The 20,288-nt window shown below is 49.0% G+C and overlaps 1 protein-coding gene and 2 long non-coding RNA genes across 3 annotated transcripts in view; 1 reads left to right on the top strand and 2 right to left on the bottom strand.

Annotated features, from left to right (window-relative positions):
• Positions 1-344: 344 nt before the first annotated feature.
• On the bottom strand, positions 345-1,266 carry LOC148341140 (uncharacterized). Its single transcript, XR_015842373.1, has 3 exons — positions 1,147-1,266; positions 561-730; positions 345-490 (listed from the first exon to the last, which is right to left on the bottom strand). It is a non-coding gene; the product is annotated as an uncharacterized LOC148341140 (long non-coding RNA).
• Positions 1,267-3,610: 2,344 nt separating this feature from the next.
• The window catches only part of LOC148341139 (uncharacterized), a 19,503-nt gene continuing 2,825 nt past the window's right edge, over positions 3,611-20,288 (bottom strand). The window contains exons 2-4 of the long non-coding RNA XR_015842372.1: positions 19,275-19,395; positions 7,033-7,161; positions 3,611-4,807 (exon numbers count right to left, since the gene is read on the bottom strand). This is a non-coding gene — a long non-coding RNA (uncharacterized LOC148341139). The remainder of the gene's footprint in view (positions 4,808-7,032; positions 7,162-19,274; positions 19,396-20,288) is intronic.
• prickle1b (prickle homolog 1b) overlaps positions 17,748-20,288 on the top strand; it is a 14,546-nt gene continuing 12,005 nt past the window's right edge. Inside the window, exon 1 of the mRNA XM_088289025.1 lies at positions 17,748-17,955. The gene's annotated coding sequence lies outside the window, so the exon portion shown is untranslated. The remainder of the gene's footprint in view (positions 17,956-20,288) is intronic.

Raw genomic sequence — 20,288 nt, 5'->3', positions numbered from 1 at the left:
AGATAAGAGTTTCATTCAACAGAGTTTTTATTCGTTCCGCGAAAACGATCCAAAGTGAAAACTCGCAAAACGTTTTTCCACACTGAAATGAATGGCAGGATCACCTAAATTTACAGAAACACTTGGAGATGGTCACTTCGAAGTAATATTAATCATTCTGCGCAGAGAATAGAGAATTTTTTTCCCACGCTAGTCCGTCGATGTTTTGCATTGTTAGCCAAACTATGAGATGTTTAGAAACGCAACATGTAATTCTCCGTATGATTTTATTTCAAATGTTTGTTTGCAAGTCAAAGCAAAAAAAATGTCCAAATGACAACTTTATCTTGACTTGTCTCTCAAGGCCTCACTCTACATGCACATAATATGTTCTCCTGCAGAAAAATCACATAACTATTCTTGGTTTGGTCAAATTTAAAGACAACAACTTGCCTGGAGCAACACAGGCGCCATCGGAATCTCCCTAAGGACACATATGGTCACATGACTTCTGAAGGGGAAAAAAAGCACTTTATTAAAAAGGTTTCTTTATGGGAACAAAAAAAGAAAAAGCAACTCACTGGCATCTTTGCAGCTGAGGTGTTACAGCGCCCTCTGCTGGAGGTTTTCGCAAGTCTTCTTCTTAATTCAGCGCTCAGGAAGCCAAATGTATGGGATTGCAGGCAGCCAACCGGGGAACGTCATGGCCCGTAACGTCACGCTCCCCGCCTGGCCTGCCGGTACAGGTAGTCTTAAATGATAAAAGGCATAATACTGATGTTGAGGAATGCCACCCAACTCGTGCACTTAATGCTGCACGGATGTCATGCAAATAATATATTCGAAAGGTATGATATGGGAATGCAAAGTTTTTACGAGGGAACAAACGCATTTTTTTGCGATGCAATGCCTGTCTATCCCCCATATGGTTTTAGGGCTCCACAAGGGTTAATCATACCAATTGTTTTGCTTATTAAACAACAGCTATTTGCAACGATTTTAAAAGTGTCGTACATCCTTACATTCATTAAATAAAATACCTCACATTTACAAGACACCACTTAGTTTGCTCGCGACTGGAAAACGTGGACCAGTATACTGGACGACACAACAGAACTACTCAGTCGCATGAAGGTGACTCATTGAGTTTAAGGGGCGTGGTCTTACCTGCCGGGCAAGGGCGTGACGTTGATGGTGTGCGGCCTGGATAAGCATGTTCTTGAAGCAAACTGGGTTGTGTCAATTGGAATTGTTTGCATTTTACTTGACTTACCAAATGGCTTTGCTAGCTCCTGGACAGTAGGTCGTAATTTGTCAAAAAGGGAAGAAGAAGAAGAAGAAAAAGAAGAATAATTAGGGCAACGATGATTTTTCTGTTAACCACCAGCTGTGTTTTCAGGGATTCGTTTGGCTACATAGTTGTTTTGATTTTTTGGGGGCCGGAAGACCCGCCTTTGGCATACACAATTGGACAGTAGACAGCCAATCAGATATAGGCCTACTGTCCCACTCCTGATTGGTTAAAAATTTGTGGCACAATTCTCACGCTTGTATCGTAACTGTTGAATGAACGTAGCGGAGAGAAGACGCAAGCGTAGAAATCTAGTTTATGCTTTCACGTGGACAGGTTTGTACGCACGCAGGATATTTTTGTACTTGATATATCACATTACGCTGACGTAATTGTGGCATAAATCTAACACCGTATCTGTCGTCCCAAATTGACAAAATCGGAAGAATGATTTGTCGTGAGCCGCACTATTACATTTTGACCACAAGGGGGCGGCAACAGTCTAATTGCTGCAAGAAGCTCCTCATGCGCTGCACCTCGACCCATTCACCCATTTTCTCTCCCCTCCTCACTCGCTTTTTTTGGGGGGGGGGGGGGGGGGGGGGGGGGGGGGGGCTGGATCCTCTCGCGCCTGCCATGTGGGACACAGTCGCGCTCACACTCACAGCCATGGCAAAATGCTAGTCTGCAATGACCCGAACGCGTTCTGCAGGGTTGGAAGGGCTCGAGACAAACATTTTGCAGACACTGATGTTTGTTCTCCGAGAGAAAACAGCCTCCGACACGGGGCTACAAGGTTAATGAGTCCACCGCTAAATCTTTCACCTTTATGAGACATTTAAAGAGGCGCTATGACTTACAATGATGCATGCATCCCTGCTGAGCTCACTCCTGGGAGGCCGCACTCAATCAAAACTCAGCCTCTCCTGTGACTAATTTCTGGAATTTTGATGAGTGTGTAAAGCGCGAAAACATTTCCCCCCCTCCCTGGATCCCTTAAGGCTATATTTAATTGCTGTTACTGGAAGATCTTAATGGATGCTGGTGGTTCTAACAGGCAGGCTGTCAGCTTGGAAGACAAACTGCCACATTGGATCATCTGCGGACTTTAATTTCAAGTGCCACTGATACCAAAATATCACAAGAAAGAGGACAGGATAACTCAAAGTCTTTAAAGACTTCCGACCTGGATGCTGGAGTCTAAATTAAGTTCTTTAAAAGAGCGTCTTCTTCTTTTTTTTGCTTGAGGAGTCAAACGAAAACCTTGGCAGATGAAATGCCTCAATAATTTGGTCGCCCCAGGTGGCGCAAAGGTGGGAAATAATGGCGCATCTCCAGCCTCTCCACAATCTCATTACACTCTTTTGGTGACTATTGCTTCCAGATGTCTCGACTTTTCCTCAACTTGCAACTAACATAAAAGCGGCCAAGTTGAAGACGGACAACGGCTTGGCCCTGTTCGGAGAAGCTGTCCGGATTCATGTGCCGGTGCCACGATCGGTCATTGTGAAGAACCGCATTTCATTGAAATGAGGGCAAAAGACATCAAAAGCCTTCAAAGGAGAGATCAATTCAGCGAGCTAAACTGAGTCTTACGTCTTCTCCCAAAATGCAAACGACCGCCCGGCCACGTCATTCTCACCCCGGGCCGACCGTGGATAAATATTGACCCACTTCCACGGTGACGCAGTCAACCCTCGTCTTGAAAAACGAGCAGAAGGAAGTCGAGGGTTATGAAAGACATTTACCATGCTCGTGCACGGATATTATCCCAACGAAAGATACTTGGCAAGCAACGGTGGCTTTTCTTTCTGAGCTTTAACGTCAACTAATAGACCCCGAAAAGGAAGTGGGGAAAGTCAAAAGAAACGTCCTTGAGCAAATAAAAAATTTTGATGCCATGTTTGGAACGTATCCACGCACAGCGCTTCAACAAAGAGACTTCTTCAAGAGTGGACATTTTGTGCGTTTGTCTGTCAACGTGTGTTGCTGCAGCCCAGACGTGACAGGCCGACGCAGGAGTGATTTTGGCGAAGGCGTCGCACGAAGCTCTCCACGCCACACAGTAGCAGCTCTGGTGGGCAGCAAACGCCGCCTCCATTTTCTCGTGCACACGCATTCACGACGACACAAACGCAAGAGGAGCGACGCCATCGTTGGCTGACGTGTCGATTGCGGGACGGCGTCTGCGCCCGCCGAGCCCTCGTTGAGGTTCGCGCGACTCGGGTGCCGCACGTGAGAGGCCGACATGTGGCAGCGCCACAGTTGACCCGCTAACGGCGGCCCAGCTATTGACAAGCGTACGCCGTTGGGGGCAAAATGACCACGCGTCACATGAGATCGATTCCAAAACGGAATTTATTTGAGCACGAGTGCAACCACCGAGTCTTTACTTGTTAAGCATTTTTTTTTTTTTGGACACACACATCCATCAAGTGACTTGAAGGTAAATCTGGTTTGGAGTCTCGGCTGCAGTCGTCTAATTGCCTTGTTGACTGGAGCTCAGCTGCGCGCTCACGGACAGATAGGAATGAAAATGGGAAGCAGGCGTCTTTCGGGAGCAGCTGCGACGAGAGGTCGGCGGCGCCCCGGGAGGAGGACGAGCCGTCCCGCGGTGATTGATGGAACCGCTTCCTGTCCTGCGAGACCTCTCCAAGGAGCTCGGAGGGAACTTGATGAGCAACTTAGCAAATAATGTGTTAGCATACGGCCCCGCTGATCGCGGACCAAAACGAGTTCCGTCTTGACAAGCTCGGGCCATTAGATAATGCAACATACCGAGGTGCGTTATCGCCGGCTGGATTTGATTACGCACAAGGTGCAACGGCATTAGCGCTCGTCGCATTTACATAATTACGTCGCAGCAGAGAAAATTATTCACACTCACCGAATCAGAAAAAGAAACAAGTCGACTACATTACGGCACGGAAATTGTATTTTGTAATTAGGTTGCCTTTTTAAATTCAGTTTGGTTGAATTTGTTCTTAGAGCAAGTTTGTTTTAATAAAAAAAAAAAATCTGAAAATGCTTCTTTTGAATTTTGTTTTCATTCGTTTTACTTTTTTAACTCATAACTTCACCGAGAGGTAACGCGGTCGATTAGTCAGCGACAAGCGCACATTTTAAAATGAAATTGCTAACTTCTAGTTAGCGGCGATGCGCTTTCAGCAAAGTCTAAAATCTAAATTACGTAACGATCCCATCTCCGAACGTCGGAGCCGAATTTTGAACTCATTCCAAACCCGTTGCGGGTTTAGGACACGATGTCCTGGTTTTGACGCGGGCGAGCTGCCACCGAGCGAGCGAGCGGTTTCATCATAAAACACTCGGAGAAGCGCGTCCGCTGATTGAGCGCAGATCTGCTCCAAACAACAGACTGCATCCAAGAAAAGAAAAAGAAGAAGATGAAAAAGCGCAGACGGTCGCGAAAAGAGCACTGACGTTTTGGCTGGCGAGGAGAGTCGAGGGGCTGCTCGGGACGCATGTTACTGATATGCAGCTGATTGAGTTGCGCAAGTCCTCAGGCGTGGAATTCATCTGGCGAGGCACAAGAAAAAACAAAAAAACATGAAGAGCAACCTCAGGGACGTGTGGTGGAAAAAAAAAAAAAAATTCACATTTGGTCCGATCGGTGCCAACACAAACGGGAACATTAAAAAAAAAAATTGGAAAGAAAGTGTTGTGATGATTGTTTGTCTTTTTTCAAGCGACGCTGGGTGGCTGCTCGCAAGTGTCGCAGGCCATCACCTTCAGCTTGGATGAAAAGAGCCGCAGCAAAGTCCCAGACTAAATTCCGTGCCGCGGCATTTCATGAAATGCGTGTGATGGTGCCTTAATGCCTCCAGCTTCCATTTTCATTTTTGGGCCGTGCGAACGACGCGGCCGGCCAATGCAAACTTGAACGCTTGCGTCACTCGTGGATGTTATTGTTGAGTCATGTGAGAATTTGCGGCCAGGACGCTTGGTCTGCAGGAATGCGGGGGGGGGGGGGGGGGGGGACGGCCCACTCCATGCTTGATCTGCAACGTCACCAAAATGACAACAAAATTTGGAAAAATCTCTCGCGGATGCATTTTTTTTTTTAAAGAGATTCTGAGGCCTTTCAAAGGAGGCCCGAACAAAATTTTATCTTGGAATCCGAGAAGCCTCGGCTCAAAGCGGCCGCCTCAGACAAAATGCAGGCTGATCTGATTTATCTTCCATCTGACAAGTGACACCCACGTGAGAGAGCATGAAAATTCCTCACGGGACCGCTGGCCGCTTGGACCACTTACGCAACGCCGCGCTTGAAAGGCTTTGGGAATTTTCTTTCAAAGGTTTGCTGACTCGATCCGCTGCTTTCGGACACGTCACACGAGGAGGAGGTGACGGCTCTCACGAAGGCCGGAAGGACAGTCCAATGGTCAGAGAGATAAAAGAAAAAAAAAAGAAACTTGCAAGTCCAAATAAAAAATAGAATCGCCCACTCGGTCCGCGCGGAAGTTCGGTAAGAATAAGCAGAATCAGCTAATGGCTCCTTGGAAATGTGAAACGGAGTGGACGAGGACGAGCGTGTCGCAACGCATCAGCGCAGTCGCAAGCTAATAGCGACAATCTGTGCACTCCGCCAGGCTCCGGACCATTCGGAGACGGCAATTTTCCCGAGGAGAACTGCGGAAGGTTGTTTCCACGCAGGGGTCAAAGATAAACGCGGGGTCGCCGTTTGGTACTCGGCGAGCGGGTTCACCGCAAGTTCAGGGGAAGTCGCGCTTCATCCTGGCCAATGGCGACGCGGCGCGAGGCCCTCGGCGGGTTGCTTAAATTTGATGCCAATGTTCATTTGTGCAGGTGACGTCGTCCTTAATCTTTTAAAGCTTAAGGACGAGCACAAAAGCTGACTTCCTCTTTGCCTGTCAGATGTTTTTTTTCATTTCGCAGCTTGCAGCCAGATGGAAGCGCTTCGTGTGACGCGACCCGACAAACAAATTCTCAATAACGCCGCCGAACGCTTTTGTTCGTCAGCGAGGAACGCGACGTTGCCCGGCGCCGCATAAATGCTCACTGAAGACGTGGTGGCGAGCTTGTAGCAACACGGAGTGCAAAGGGCAAAGATGCCAGACGAGGGCGAGACATGGGAGACGGCAGAGGGCCGCTCGGGGGGCGGGCGGGGGTGGCGGAACTGTGGGAAGGGAACACAGCCAGCCTGGGACAGATTTACCCTTGGAAGGCAATCAATCTTTTTGAAAATTCAGACGACGGACGGCAGGGAAAGGGGGCCAACATGTGTATTGGAGAGCAAAAAGCACATTGAGAGCACGAGAGAACGAGATCAACCTTCTCACGTCTTCTGTCTTTTGGTTTCGAGCTTCTCCCTCCCCGACTGATTGTTCCATCTCGACTTTGAAGCCAATTATGGATAATAGCTGGTGCTCAAGGTGTGTGTTTGAACTCTCTCCTGCGACATGTGGCTGCAATTTCTGTACTCAAAGTGTGTGTGTGGGGGGGGGGGGCATATAGAATGTACTGGGAGTATTGGGAGAGGGCACGGGGGCGCATTTAGTTGTTGTGGTGGTTACACGTATGCGAGCCAGCCTCGGAAAAGTAAAGACAAGACAAAGTCTGATGTGCAAATGGCGAGATGACAGCCTTGCTTCGTGTTCGCCTCAAACGAGGGTGGCGTCCCGCCTGGAAGCGTCCCGACTCCCGCGACATTTATGCTTTTTGCCACCGCGAAACCATTTCTGGTTACTTGAGTTGCCGAGTGATTTGCAAAATGTTCTCACCGTGCTTGCGTGGGCTTTCTCAAGGTACTCCAGCGTCCTCTGGCCCTGCGGGTGGCGGGCGATACGTCCAGGGTGTTTCCCGCCTCGCGCTCAGTTGTCAGCTGCCACAGGCTCCAGCTCATCCATTAACTTGATGAAAACAAAACAAATTAATATCGCGATAACATCAAAAGGAAACCAACTCCTCTTCTCAAACCTTTCTTTCCCGTACTCTCAATCACAAAAGGCGTCGTTCGCTCTTTGAAATGAAACTCACGCGATTGTCATTCTCACATTAAGAACATCCGGGAAGACATCCATGTTTAGATTCCGAAAGGCCGGCGAGATTTGTGGGGAAGAAAAGTGGCTCCAGTTCACACGAACGTTCCAAACAAAACATTTAGAGCACAAATCTGCTTTATTGGAGACTTCTTTCCGACATACCAACGAGCGAACGAATTCGACTTAAAAAAACAAAGAAGAAAAGTCCAAGATATTATGAGAATGGAGTTGGCAGATTGAGGAGTGAAGGTGTTGAACGAGCTTGCAATAAATCACCTTTCATAATATCGTACCGTGACTTACGTTGCAATTCCCACCCCTCGTAAGACGAGAGTGCGTGTGTGTGTGTGTGTGTGCGGACGTTAATACGTTACGATAATCCACTTGTCAAGTGACCGTAAACCCGCGAGTGTGTGGTCGCCGGCGTGGCTGCTGCGTCTGCGGGTGTGATGTGTGACATTCCTGCCATACCAGACCATCACGCAGACCAGAAAAAAAAAAAAAAGTTTGCGCAAGTAAAAGTGACGGAAGACGCGCGATTATGGAAAACACAACACACAAAACTTTGGCTCAGCTCCTCTCTTGGCTTGACTATCCATCATTCTTTGCAGATGATAAAGAATACACGCCTGAGAGTATTGTTCCATTATCGGTCCAGTTGTGTGTTTTTTTTTTTTTATAACTTCTTTTAAATCAGCCAAACTGTTGCTTGTTGCGAATTGAAATGAAATATTAAAAAGAAATATATTTTCTTGTGATGGTCTCTCTATACCTCCCCAAACGCGGCTGAGTCTGCAACATGCGCCTGCGTGTGCGCTTGGCAAGTTCAGGGGGCACCAGGGAGGTTACGACCCAGCATGTCACGCCCGAATCGCGATTGCCATGTTGACGCTAAGAAGCGACAGAAACAAAATCAGCAAGCAAACGCGGATTTCATCCGTTTGTGCGTGTCTGGGGGGGGCGTCGCCGTTGTGATATTGTCTCCCGGGGCAAACGGAAACTATTGTCTGCTCTGTTGTCGGCGTTGGGATCACCGCGGTTTCCAAGTGGCGACAACAAATCCGTGCGACGCAAACACACGGGGAAGGGAGAGTGCGAGAACCTGCATGTGATGAAACACCACCTAGAAAACCGCGCGTGGATTTTTCACCGAGTGGCCCTCCTCGTCCTTCCTGTGATGTTGCGTCTCCTCGCGATTGGAATTTACAGTCCGATGGGCCTGCCTGCTAATAAAACACATGTGGACTTGTAGAGGAATGGCGAGACGTGGGCGCTTTTTAAGGGGGGGGGGGGCCGAGAACAGCCGCTGTCTGTATGCGAGCACTTAGAGCACAAACGCACACAAACAGAAACGCGTCCTTTCCAGTGTACATATTGCCTTACATATGCACGCCTTCCAGCGCCGTGCGCATTCCTCCCGCTGCTTATGATTGGACGGCGCAAGTATACAGCAGAAATTAGATTAGCGTGTGTCGAGAACATGGGCTAAAAAAGGCATCCAACATTTCTTGCAATTCACCAACTTTTCCAGTCGGTCGATCGGCGACACTTCAATCGAGTCCGTCTCAAAGCCGGCACATGCAGCGCTCCATGTCAGGAGTTTTAATTCCCACGCCTGAGAAAAAAAAAAAAAGCGGTTCTTTTCCAAGAACAATTTCACATTTTTTTAGAGATCCGCCCCCCCCCAGGACAAAATCACAGCATTATAATATGAACGTCACGATGACAAAAAAATCCAAAATGTGCCCAGCAAGATGCATTGCGCTCATCGACCAGCAATGCATTTTAAGCCGCACCGCTTCTCATAAAAACCTCCCAGGGATCTGCTGAAGACTAATTTGTAAGACCTGACGGAAAAGGCTGGAAAATGGAGCACACATGTGCTTCGTTTCGAGTACAGCCGAGCACGCAGACGCGAGAGCTTTTTTTTTTTTTTTTTTTGCGATGATGGTCACATTTGGACAAGTTGCATGCCACAATCACGTGACCGAGCAGACAACTTGTCTATTGTTCTCAAACCGTCCCGCATCATACGGCGCTACAGACGGACAAGTGGAGCCGAGCCGAGGCAGGGGGGCGGGGTCAAATTAAGGTTAAATCGCAGTCTGTATATTATTCGTATAAAGGCCGATAATAAAGGACTGGTTTTGGGGGGGGTTGTGGGGTGCTTGTATACGCTCGGCAGTCCCAACGTGGAGACTGGAGAAGACGCATCCCGCCTCAGTGCAGCAAGTGGAGGCGAGTCAGGGGGTGCGAAGGGGGGGGGATTACAGTAATGAGCATCACAAGGAGTCAGACGTCTTTTGTTTAATGACGCTGACGAGGAGGCACTTGTACTCAACATGGCAGCTTTATTGTTTCCAGCATTTTTTTTTTTTTTTTTTTAATGTACAGGACTTGGCAATCTTCATTCTTCTTCGATTGACTTTTTTGTCCTGAGCAGAACTCTCGGGACTCAAAGGCATGCTCCTCCGAACCTCGAGCAATGATGCGCGCCGTCCATATATGGAGCGCTTCCCGTCGAGTTCTCACAACGATTACTTCATCATTAGTTTGTGGACCGGCGCCGCGGGCCTCTCCCTCGTGTGTCAATAATATGCAACCTACATGCATAATTGATCCATTTCCATGGCGACATGGAGGAGCCGCTGACCCGATGAGCTCCAGGCTCAGCCTTTTGCAGCCTCCGAAGCTGAGACAGGCTTTGAGTAGAAAAACTAATTACACTGATTTTTTCTTTTTTTTTGGGTTGGGGGGGTTATTTTGCAGAGGTCACTGATGTTGTTGTTGTTGTTGTTGATCATTTTGAACACCAACAAACAAGCCTTTTGTTGACCTCTCTGTAAACACACGGCAGCTAATCCTGCAGAATTTAGAGCATCCACAGGCGCACATATTGAAGCCGGCGGTCCGTTTCTGGGACAGTTTTTAGCTGCAAAGTGAACAAAAGCTCTCAATGTGTTTGCCGACAGTCTCGGGGGGGGGGGGGGGCATAGGGTGGCGAGAGCAGGCCTCGGAAAGATGTTTATTTTCAAGAGACCTGTGACGATGGAAGAGATGAGTGGAAAACGCAACTGTATTCACACCGGTCCGACTTTGCAGCATCGACACACACACACACACACACACACACACACACTCGGGTCGTCCAAGCGAATGAGGTTAATCGAGCTAGCTTGATGGAGCCCGGCCTCTTCTCATCCGAGTCGTTTAACACATCTCAATAAACGGAAAAAAAAAATAGTGAAGTCATTCACTGCCATTGACGGATATAGAAGGCAAAAAGTACACCGTGAATGAGTTTTAAGTGCGCTTTGGGCAGCCCGGGTTTGCGTTCTAGATGGAGTCCGCTAAACGCGTCTGCACTTCCCGTGGGCCGAAAGCTGCGACGGCGCCGTCCACTTCCGTTGTGAGGCAACTGGCTGTGAATAACAAGCACGGGCGTTGTTCGGGATGAGCCGAGGCCAACAAAGGAGAAGAGAAACTCCAGCGTCGCACACTTGAAGTTCGCACGGCACAGCGAAGAGGTCACAAACGAGGCAAGAGACCTTTTTGGGAGCGCCGCTTTGTGCGGAACGTCAACGGCTATTTTGCAGGATTGACTTGAGCAATTGAAGTCATTCATGCGGGGTTGGAGGTCGTCAAAGTGTCCAAGTGGTCGTAGGCTTCCACCTTCAGCCTAAGCTAACAGTCGCCGTGCCAGCGAGTCGATGAATGCCGTCTTTATTCAACTCCGATGGCTCCAACTTTAAAAAAAAAAAAAGCGACCCCTCGGTGGTCTCGTTTTAAGTCGAAGTGAATGAGCAAATTATTTCTGCATCCAAAAAGGAGGAGGCTTTTTTTTCTCGAGTTGGAAGGAGCCTAAAAACACAAGAAGGCCCCTAAAGCGATTAGTGACGCCGGAACGGGACTTTGGAAGCTGCAGACGTACGACGGCGACGCGATTACGTCGCTTGGGCATCCATCGGGCGGTTCTCATCCATCACCGCCAACAGACGACCCGTTTTGTTTTCCTTTCAAATTGGGCTTCTAATTGAATTTGCACGTCGCCTGTCGTCTTTCAAGGTCATCCAAAGTAAAGAAGGCATCTTTGCTTTTCCTTTGCCGCTTCACTTTTGAAGATGCATTTTCGGAAAGTCGCCCAACGTGGCAGACTCGGCTGTAGGTTGATGACCTTTAACCCCCCCGTTAGTCTTGGGGTCAGTGGACCTTGACCTGGGCAGGCACAAAGGTGAGCGGGACCCTCAACCTCGCAAACATTGCGCTTTTGAGGGACGACGGCTCGTCAGTGTGGCGGCGAGGCGGATATTTTGAAAAACAGCTGAAAAGTTGCGCGGATGTCAGCCCACCCAATCGTCTCGCGTGAGGTTCGTCTGCCACTAATGGAGCGTATGCACCAAAAAAATAAATAAATGTCTTGGGCTTTGGGAAAAGTGGCCTGAAAGCGAGCCTTTGCTTTGCTTTGTTGCAACAACAAAAGTTTTGCTTGGAGCTCAACTTTGCCTTCACTCACGGACGCTTCGAAAGACGGGCACGCTGCCGCCTTCGCTTTTGGCACAGGAAGGCGAAATTGTTGTTCACACAAACGGACGTTGCCTTTCTGGTTCTGTTGGACTCGGAAGAGAAGACTTGCTTCGTCTCCACCTTGTACTTCTGAAGACATGGCGTGCGGGCCGAGCGGCCGATCGAGTCAAGCTGACGCGTCTTCATTAACATGGCGCCTCGCACCCAATCCATGTTATTTTCGTGTCGTTTGGGGGCAAAAATCCAAATTGCTTTTTGGCACTCGTGATGCGCACCAAACGAAATGAAGCGACATTTGTGCTCGAGAGGCTTGAATTGCGTTTGGGACTAAAATAAGAAAGCCTCCGCGAGGTCATCTTCTGATATCTTGCCTCCTTGGGGACGGCACTGAAGTCAGAGGAAGCTTTTATCTCCATCCGGTCTCCCCTGCTGCTCCGCACAAATGGTTCAACTCTGTCAAGCAGCATGAAAAAAAAAAAAGTGGGAGAATTGTACCTCAACAAAAACATGCTTTGATTTTTTATGGGGGATATTTTCTGCAAGTCGCTCACACTCACTTGGCGAGTCAGCAAGAGTTGGCTGCCGTGGCAACCAAATGATGCCAAGGCAGCAGCCCGGTGAGTCACAGCTAACGGGAACATAGCGAGATGGCGTTCATCTCACGCACACGCACTCAACAAACACGCTCGAGTTCGGAGAAAATATTCTTTCTCACTTCCTGACATTCGATTCACGACGCACGAAACAACCTGAGCAGAAGACGCCACGTCGTCTCGCGGGGACTGTTTTGTTTACATTCTCGAGTTGGCGCCGTCGCATGCACAAATTTATGGTGGTGCGCAAAAACACAAACAAGCACGTTTAAGCGTCTTAATTTGCATTGCGACGTTATGGAGCATCGGCAGGCGTGACAACCAAAAAACGCAAAGTCACCCTGGCAAATATTCGGCGCTCGCTTGTCGTGCGGCAACGAGCAGATGGCGAACACCGTACGGGATGCCGAGGGTGCCATCCGTCCTCGCAGACATTTTGAGAGGAAGGACGGACGGCGGCAGTGGCAACGCAACACACCTGAGAAGCGCCTCGTGCGGACGCGTGTGCGTGAAATTCGACACCTTGCCGCAACGGCAGCCTCTGACGTCGCCGACACGCTTGAACGCAACGGAAAGTCCACTTGGGCCACCGGGACTCGAGTCCAAGGCGGAAAACATTTGGACAAGATCCAGCCAAGCATTCCCTGACGCATTTTTATGAATAAGGACGGTGGACCGAGTGCCCAGCTCCGTATCGATTCAGCGCGTGGAACGTGAGCCCAGACTTCTTTTGTGTCGCCGTATTCTCTGATATGGCGTGCGCTCCTTTTTGTCTCCCAACGAAGCCTCAGGACGCAGACCGGCTCTTCACAATTGATGAGCGGAAGCTTCGCTTCACGAGAAAATTGCCATCCCAACCCAGAAACTGCAAATCCTCGTTGGTACACGGGCTCGAAAAAAAAAAAAACAATGACCGTCTTTTTTTTTTTTTTTTTCTTTCTCCTCAACATGGCGGCGAGTGAGGTCGCTCGCTTCTCACCCAAAGCACTCGGAGGCTGATTAAGCGCCGCGTCGAGGCAGCGTGCGCATACATCATCCGAAACACAACACGCTTATCAGAACGGAACGTCCCTCGGCGTGTCGGAGAACATGTGTTTCTCATCGGGCCGCATTTGCCTATCGGCGTCACGTGTTAAAATATAGATGAGATAAGAAGGAACGACGCCATCGTCTCACGTTACGGGGTCACGTTGAAGCGGACGACTTTTGAGCACGTGGGTTTGGAGAGCATTCGTGATCCGAGAGACGAGCGCGGACATCGTGATTTATTGCCGCTCCTTATCCTCAAAGGGCAAGAAGACAAAAGTTCTTTGTCTCAAAATGCTTGCGATTTGTGAATGGACATTTTGTCCGCCGAGTTTGTTTGAATGCACCACTTCCATATTTGATCTCATTGACAGGCTGCGGGCCGAAGGAGGAGGAGGAGGCGGAGTTTCGGGCTGACTTGGCCAAAGTTGCGATAAAAGCAGGAAAAGACATCTTTGGACCGACTGAGGCATCTGTTCCAACTGGACGGGACGGTGGGAAAAATAGAACAACAGCGTACTTTTTAAGTCTTGAGGGACACAACGTGGTTTTGTCACGCCCAAAGTAACATTTTTGCAATCCAAAAATGTAATTGTGGCGCCGAAGACTTGTTAACGCTTCGAAAAAAAACTTTGTGCGACCATCCTGCTTTGTGCACCTCCAAGTCCAGATGGAGGTGCGCAGTTTTATCACCGGGGGTGCTCATCTTGCACCAGTGGGACAGTCGGTCTATCTTTCCGGTACTGAAAAAAAAAAGAAAATTGGAACGATGCGATATCGCTTAACTTGATTCCGACAGCCTCGTCATTCCCTCCGTTTGTGGCGCTGGCGTGTTTTCTTACTCAACGCACAAGCACGCCGTGCCCCGATGAGGACGGGGGTGCAAAAGCACGTTTCAACAACGCAATCGCGCACCGTTTATTGTCTCATTCAATTTTGTTTCACATCTTTTAAAAAAGGAAAACTTTGGCTGAGCAGAGGTTTGAAGATTAGACAAAAGGTTGACTATTAACTTAAGAGTGACGTAACGATGCTAGAGGTGAAAAAAAAAAAAAAAAGGGAGCAGCTACAACACATACAGGACGAGCGCTTGTTACACGTTTGTTTAAAATAAATAAATAAATAAATGAGCTGAAGTTCTGCCCCCAAATTCCGACTGTACCAGTTTGGGGGGAAATATGAGATGAATTCTTAAGTTACGAGACAATCTTGCGCACCGCCAAATTAAAGTGCTCCCGCGTTTGGGATTTCACCGTCTTACAGTACTGCCCTGAGGGTGAAACTCCCCTCCACACGCACGTGCACGCACGCACGTGCACGCGCACGCACGCACGCGCACGCACGCACGCAGGTGGGTGTTCAACTGCAGGTGCAAATCTAATTTCTTTTTTTAAAGCGGTGTTGACAACTTCAATCGGGTCGCAACAGGCTGCATGTTCCGTTTCTTTTTACTCCGCCCCCTCACATCCTTTGATGGACCCCAAATCAAGTTCAGATGTTCAGGTTGGCCTTTCCTGGCATTTTTGTCACATCAGGTCTGAGGCAGCCCGCCGGATGCGATGTGCGTCCTCGGCCCTCATTGGGACGGGATTAACGTTTAGCCGGCGCCGTGTCACGCGCACGCGCACGCCTGTCTTGCGAAGAGCACGCGGAGACGTCAGCAAGCCGCGCGCGCACGCGACTGCGCCTCGTGGGGGGGCGCAACGCCGACTGTTGATTTACGTCCTTCAACAATTACCTCTCAGAGGTGGCAAGAATTCCAAAAATGAGGAACGGCTCCGCGGCTCCGCGTTCACCCGCAGCGTTCCCACTCGGGGAAAAAAGGAGCAGAATTAGTTGAATTAGTCGGCTAAGCTTCTTTTGTGTCGCGGCGCATCTGACCCTTCGAGGTTCACTTGTCACGACGACTTTGCTCTGGAAAGTGACTCAAGTTGAGCATGGAGGGAGAATTTGTTCAAATCTTCACTTGCCACAAAGAAACCTCAAAATATTTTTTCGCGTTGAATGAAATTTGACATATCAAAAGTATGAAATGCATCAGTACTGAGCATATAATGTCCAGAAAATACATTTTGACATTGGCTGCACATAAATCGAACGATGATGATCTTGTCAACTGGCAGGTGTGACTCACAGATGTTAGCTTTGTGGCTCAGCAACATTAGCACAGTCAAGAAAAAACTCGAGCGCTCGGCATTTCCATGTCACGTCACCGAATCCGTCTCGACTTGAGCGAGCCGACGTCTCCGATGACAGCTCAGCGTTAGCAAATTGCCCCCCCTTCCTTTAACTTGCACTCCTCGTAACTACCGCGGTGATGACGTCACATTGCAGGAGTGACGGCGAGTAAGCCGAGGCGCATCTTGCCACGTTCCAAACGCTCACGATGACAAAGAAAGGTCGCTAGCAAGAAAATGGCGGCGCCCGCCCGATCTGACCCGGTTGCTGTTGCGGGGACGGCTGGAGCCACACGATTCCCACAGTATGATTGACAGTTCCCCCCGGAGCCATGTCTGGAGCCACTTACCTCATTCGCAGAAAAAGGGGGTGAGGGAGTTTGAAGCCGGGTTACTCCAGGTCACGGACAAAGAAAGAGGCAGAGCGCCAAGCCCGGGGGGGGGGGTCACGACCACAAACGGAAACGAATGTCTTCCCTACAGAGGCGGCTGATTTTGCAGCTCTCCAAATGGAAGCGTAGCGCTTCAACTGGCTTTTTGCGTCACAAGCGTTCACGACGACAACAACTTGACAAAACTTTTTTTGCCAGCACGAATATAAAAAATGAAATCCATCTTCCACTCGGAATCATTAGCTGACACTTTTCTGTGCTTTTTAACGACTACGTGTGCGACCTTTCAGGCCGCAAAAACACGATGCAACATTTGTCTTTGCTTACATAACATAAACGCTTGGAAATGTTTCATGTACAGACGCCAATATTGTCAAAACAAACTGAGAACTCATCCAAACCCATCTTGACTAAGCGCTTCATTCACAAACGTTTGAAATTGGACACGAGAGTCAAATCCGCTGGAATGGTGTTTTGTTTTTTAGCATTTTAGGGGCCAAAATGTCAAATCCTGATTCGGAGTGCACAAGAATCTGCAGCACGGCCGGCGTTCCAAAGTTCACACGTCGCATCCACGATGACGAATGATGACAGCCCGGACTGACTAACCAGGACGCAGCGTGACAGATGAGCCTGGCGTGGCCAAAAGATAGAAAAGATAGGGCGGCTTTCATTGCTCGCGACATCACAAAGTGCGCTGGCCCACATCAATGCGGCTTGTTTTCAAAGCAAAGTCCATAAAAAGGGCCATCGAAAGCGGAGCGGGAAGCGCCGAGTGGCCGCCTCCGACCGGGGCCTCGTTTTCGCTGGCAGGATTTACTGACCCGGGGGCCCCCCATTTTGTTCTGGCCATGCCGCACTGATCCTCACTTCCTCTTGGGCTGCATGCCTAGGCCTACAGGGCTTACCTTTTAGATCCCTTCCCCTCTCGCTCTGCTGTAAATAGGCTTAATGTTACAGTTTTGTGAGCGGACGCACAAAAGAGGCGCTGGGGCGCGCTCGGCTCGGCGACGGGCACAGTTGGGAAACGGCGACACAAAAGATGATCCAATTTCCCTTTTTATAAAGGCTCGGCATCTCGGTGTAAGACGTTGAATGGCGCCCAGACGGAAGAGCCGCAACGCAAACAGACGAAGCCGACACGCTCAACAATAAAGTCGTAAATCATACAAAAGCGCACATTTTGCAGCCGTGCGGGCGGCCCGGAGCGCTTCGGTCGCAATCACAACAATACAAGACATGCCACAACACACAAAGATGGCCGCCATCCTGAGATGAATTATGGAGACTTAACTTATTCGATTCAATTACAATTGATGCACTGGCAACTTTTCAATCAAAACCGATTTTCCGATTTTAATCGTTTTTTTCTTGTTACGCCACCTTTCTTGAAATGCAAAATACCTTTTATTTTTTCAAGCCCATTTGAAATTATTTCAGCAAGTTGTTATGGTAACTTTGGTGTTAATCGTGTCCAATATACTCGGTACAAACAAAAAAGCGCCTTTGACAGTTCAAGATTCCCTCATAATATTTGGTTCTACTTTCACCATATTATGATTCCAAATATCACGAGATGTGTTGGTTACTGGGGCGGAATACACAATACAGCATGTTGCCTGTCCCAAGTGAGGAGCGAGGCTGCAGAGGGGAGGAGGAGGAGGAGGAGTGAGGACGGAGGGAGTGGGGAATTTTTTTTCTTTTTTTTTTTTTAAGCCAATAGACATCCAGAAGTGCTAATATCGTTCCTGGACTCTCAAAGCCGTTGCCAGAGCTGCACAAACGGCTCACTCCTGGTCGTTCTCTCTCTCAGACTCAACTCGGAGATGACGCCGCCGAAGGCTGCCGGTTGCTTTTAGTGGCTTGTGCGCGGATGCCCGCACAAGCGATCGCGTTGCAAGGGAATATCGCACGCGCGTGGCTCCATTCAAGCTGTTGGTTGCCTCTTGGGTGAGTCATTTTATACTGGCACATGCTTTCAATCTCGTATGTGTTGCAATCGTGACCATGACAGAGTAGTTTTGATCAATAGCAAAAAAAGTGATCTCGGCTGATTTGAAAATCAAATCAGAGAGAAGACAAGTGAAACTGCAGCTGAGCTTAAAAAAAGGCGTCAAGACGCGCCGCGCAGGGCTGACTTTTGCTTTCCAGATGTGTGGACTCAGCTGCTGCTTGTCACTCAGGCGGTTCCTCTGCCTCTCTCGCTCTCTCTCCTGTCTCTTTTTTTACGAGCCCGCTCTGCGTACCGCTCCGACTGGCAGTAAACGTGTCAGCGTGGACAAACCGCAGAACAAAGTCAAGTGACAAACGCACACAGAAAAGCGCCGGAAAGTGTGATTAGGAACGGCCCGTTAAAACAGGTCATGCGGCTGGTTCTTCCTCAAACTTTTCCTCAATGGAGTGCAAGTTAGGTGGGAAAAGAAGCACGCCAAGAGCGCCAACCTGCCGAAGCCACTGGCGGCCTCTAGTGGCGGTTATCGCAAACAAGCAGCCCAGCCGGAGCGTTTATTTTGAGGCGCAAACGCCACTTGATGCAGATCCTTGGCAAGGTTAAGGGGGGACCTGGGGGGGGGGGACTTTAGTCTGCCTACCACAGCTGATACCCCAGGCGAGGTTTTCATTGCTGATTCAGGATCAGAGCAGTCAAGGGTGAGGATCAGGTGACGAGTGAGGTGTGTTTCCCCCCTCGGTGGGGGGGCCCTTCTTTGCTGGGGGGGACGCTAAGCCTTTGTTAATGAGTATGTATCTGTGTGTGTTTCCTCGTCTGTGTGTGGCGCTTGAGCGTTCCAAGAGTGTGTGTGCATATGTGCACACAAGCGCGCGAGTGCGTGTGTGTGTGTGTGAAGGGTGTTTGGATCCAGATGGGAGTTAAGCTCCGGTTAATTGGTCAGCCATTTTTGATGCACGCAGGGGGGGCCAGTCAAGCCAAGCGCAAATCCACCAAAGCAGCAGGTGGCGCTACAACCTTGATGGCCAATCGGAAGCGAGAAGAAAATGTTGAATTTACAAAATGAAAACAGAAAAAAGTTTGATTCTGTTTGTTTCGTTTGTTTAGTAAACACAGTTCAGTTTTTAAATTGAAAATTAAATTCAGCTGCCTTGCCCAAAAAAACGGAGAAAAATAGCTTTTGCGCGCCCAAAACAGTGACTCTGACGTGAATATTTTTGCTTTTGTAACATTTGTAATATCTGAACAAAGGTTTTGTTCGATCAAATGAGCCAATTTGACATTTAGGATTGCAAAAAGCACTCGGGCGACGCCCACTCACCAGGACGGACCTCGTTTCGTTGTTTTGTCACAAGCGACGGCGATTTTGCGATCCTGGGCCGTTGTTTAAGTGCCAGAAAGGAAATCCAGCCTCAGACATTGTTTGGGTATTCTCGATTGTCCTGAGAGAAAAAAAAAAATACATTCAAGTCAGACCGCGCTCCATTTGGAGCGGAGAAGCACAAGAGCATATTTGACAAGAATCGTGGCTAAAATGTTTGACTTGATGTTGTTTTACATCACAGCACCAAATATTTTGCAGATGTTTCCATGCGCACAGCACAGACTGGAAGAAACACAAACACGAATGCGTGTCGAGCTCCACACTCGCGCTCAACACTGTCCCGACTGTGCGTCTGGAACCTCACACCGAGGTGCGTTTGTGCGGCCGTGCGCTGGAATTAATCGAGCACAGGGGTGCGTAAATCATTGCAAATGTTAGAAAACATACACGCACTTGCCAAGCAACGATCTCGCCGGTTGTGTGTGCAGCTAACTGCAAAGTTCTCACTGAGCCAACTTCCGTTAAAATGTCGGCTTTCACTGCAACTATTTTTTTTGTTTCAAAGTTGCAACCAGTAAATTACTTTTGAGTCATCAAATGAAAAGTGCAACAAGCCGCACACAAATTGGACGGTTGTGGCGTCTCAGTGTGAGCATTCCGGGTCGGGGGGGGCGTCGGTCGTCATCACTCCATCTCTGACCATTAATCGGGATCTTTTTGGCTGTGGCGGTTCCACACGGAAGCCCGCAGGCCGCACAAGGCCGGCATTATGGTCACTTTGCGGGGAATGCGAGTCGGCCAGACGTTGAAGAAATGCCCGACACCAATTGGGAGGCCGCAGAACCAAGACTCCCGGCTGCGAGTGAGAGTCGCTTCGGCACCAACTTAATTACGTGTACACACAGCTCTATTTGATGATGATTAAAGCCCCCCAACACACACACGAGCTCAAAAAGCTTCCCAGACAGTCAGGCAGACATAAAAAAAGGAGATGATTATTAGATGAGAATA

The sequence above is a fragment of the Idiotropiscis lumnitzeri genome, chromosome 2 (assembly GCF_059441095.1).
Source record: "Idiotropiscis lumnitzeri isolate Australia: NSW breed Sydney's pygmy pipehorse chromosome 2, RoL_Ilum_1.0, whole genome shotgun sequence".
NCBI classification, from domain to species: domain Eukaryota; kingdom Metazoa; phylum Chordata; class Actinopteri; order Syngnathiformes; family Syngnathidae; genus Idiotropiscis; species Idiotropiscis lumnitzeri.
Note: the sequence above shows the minus strand (reverse complement) of the source record. Positions and strands in the feature narration are given on the sequence as shown.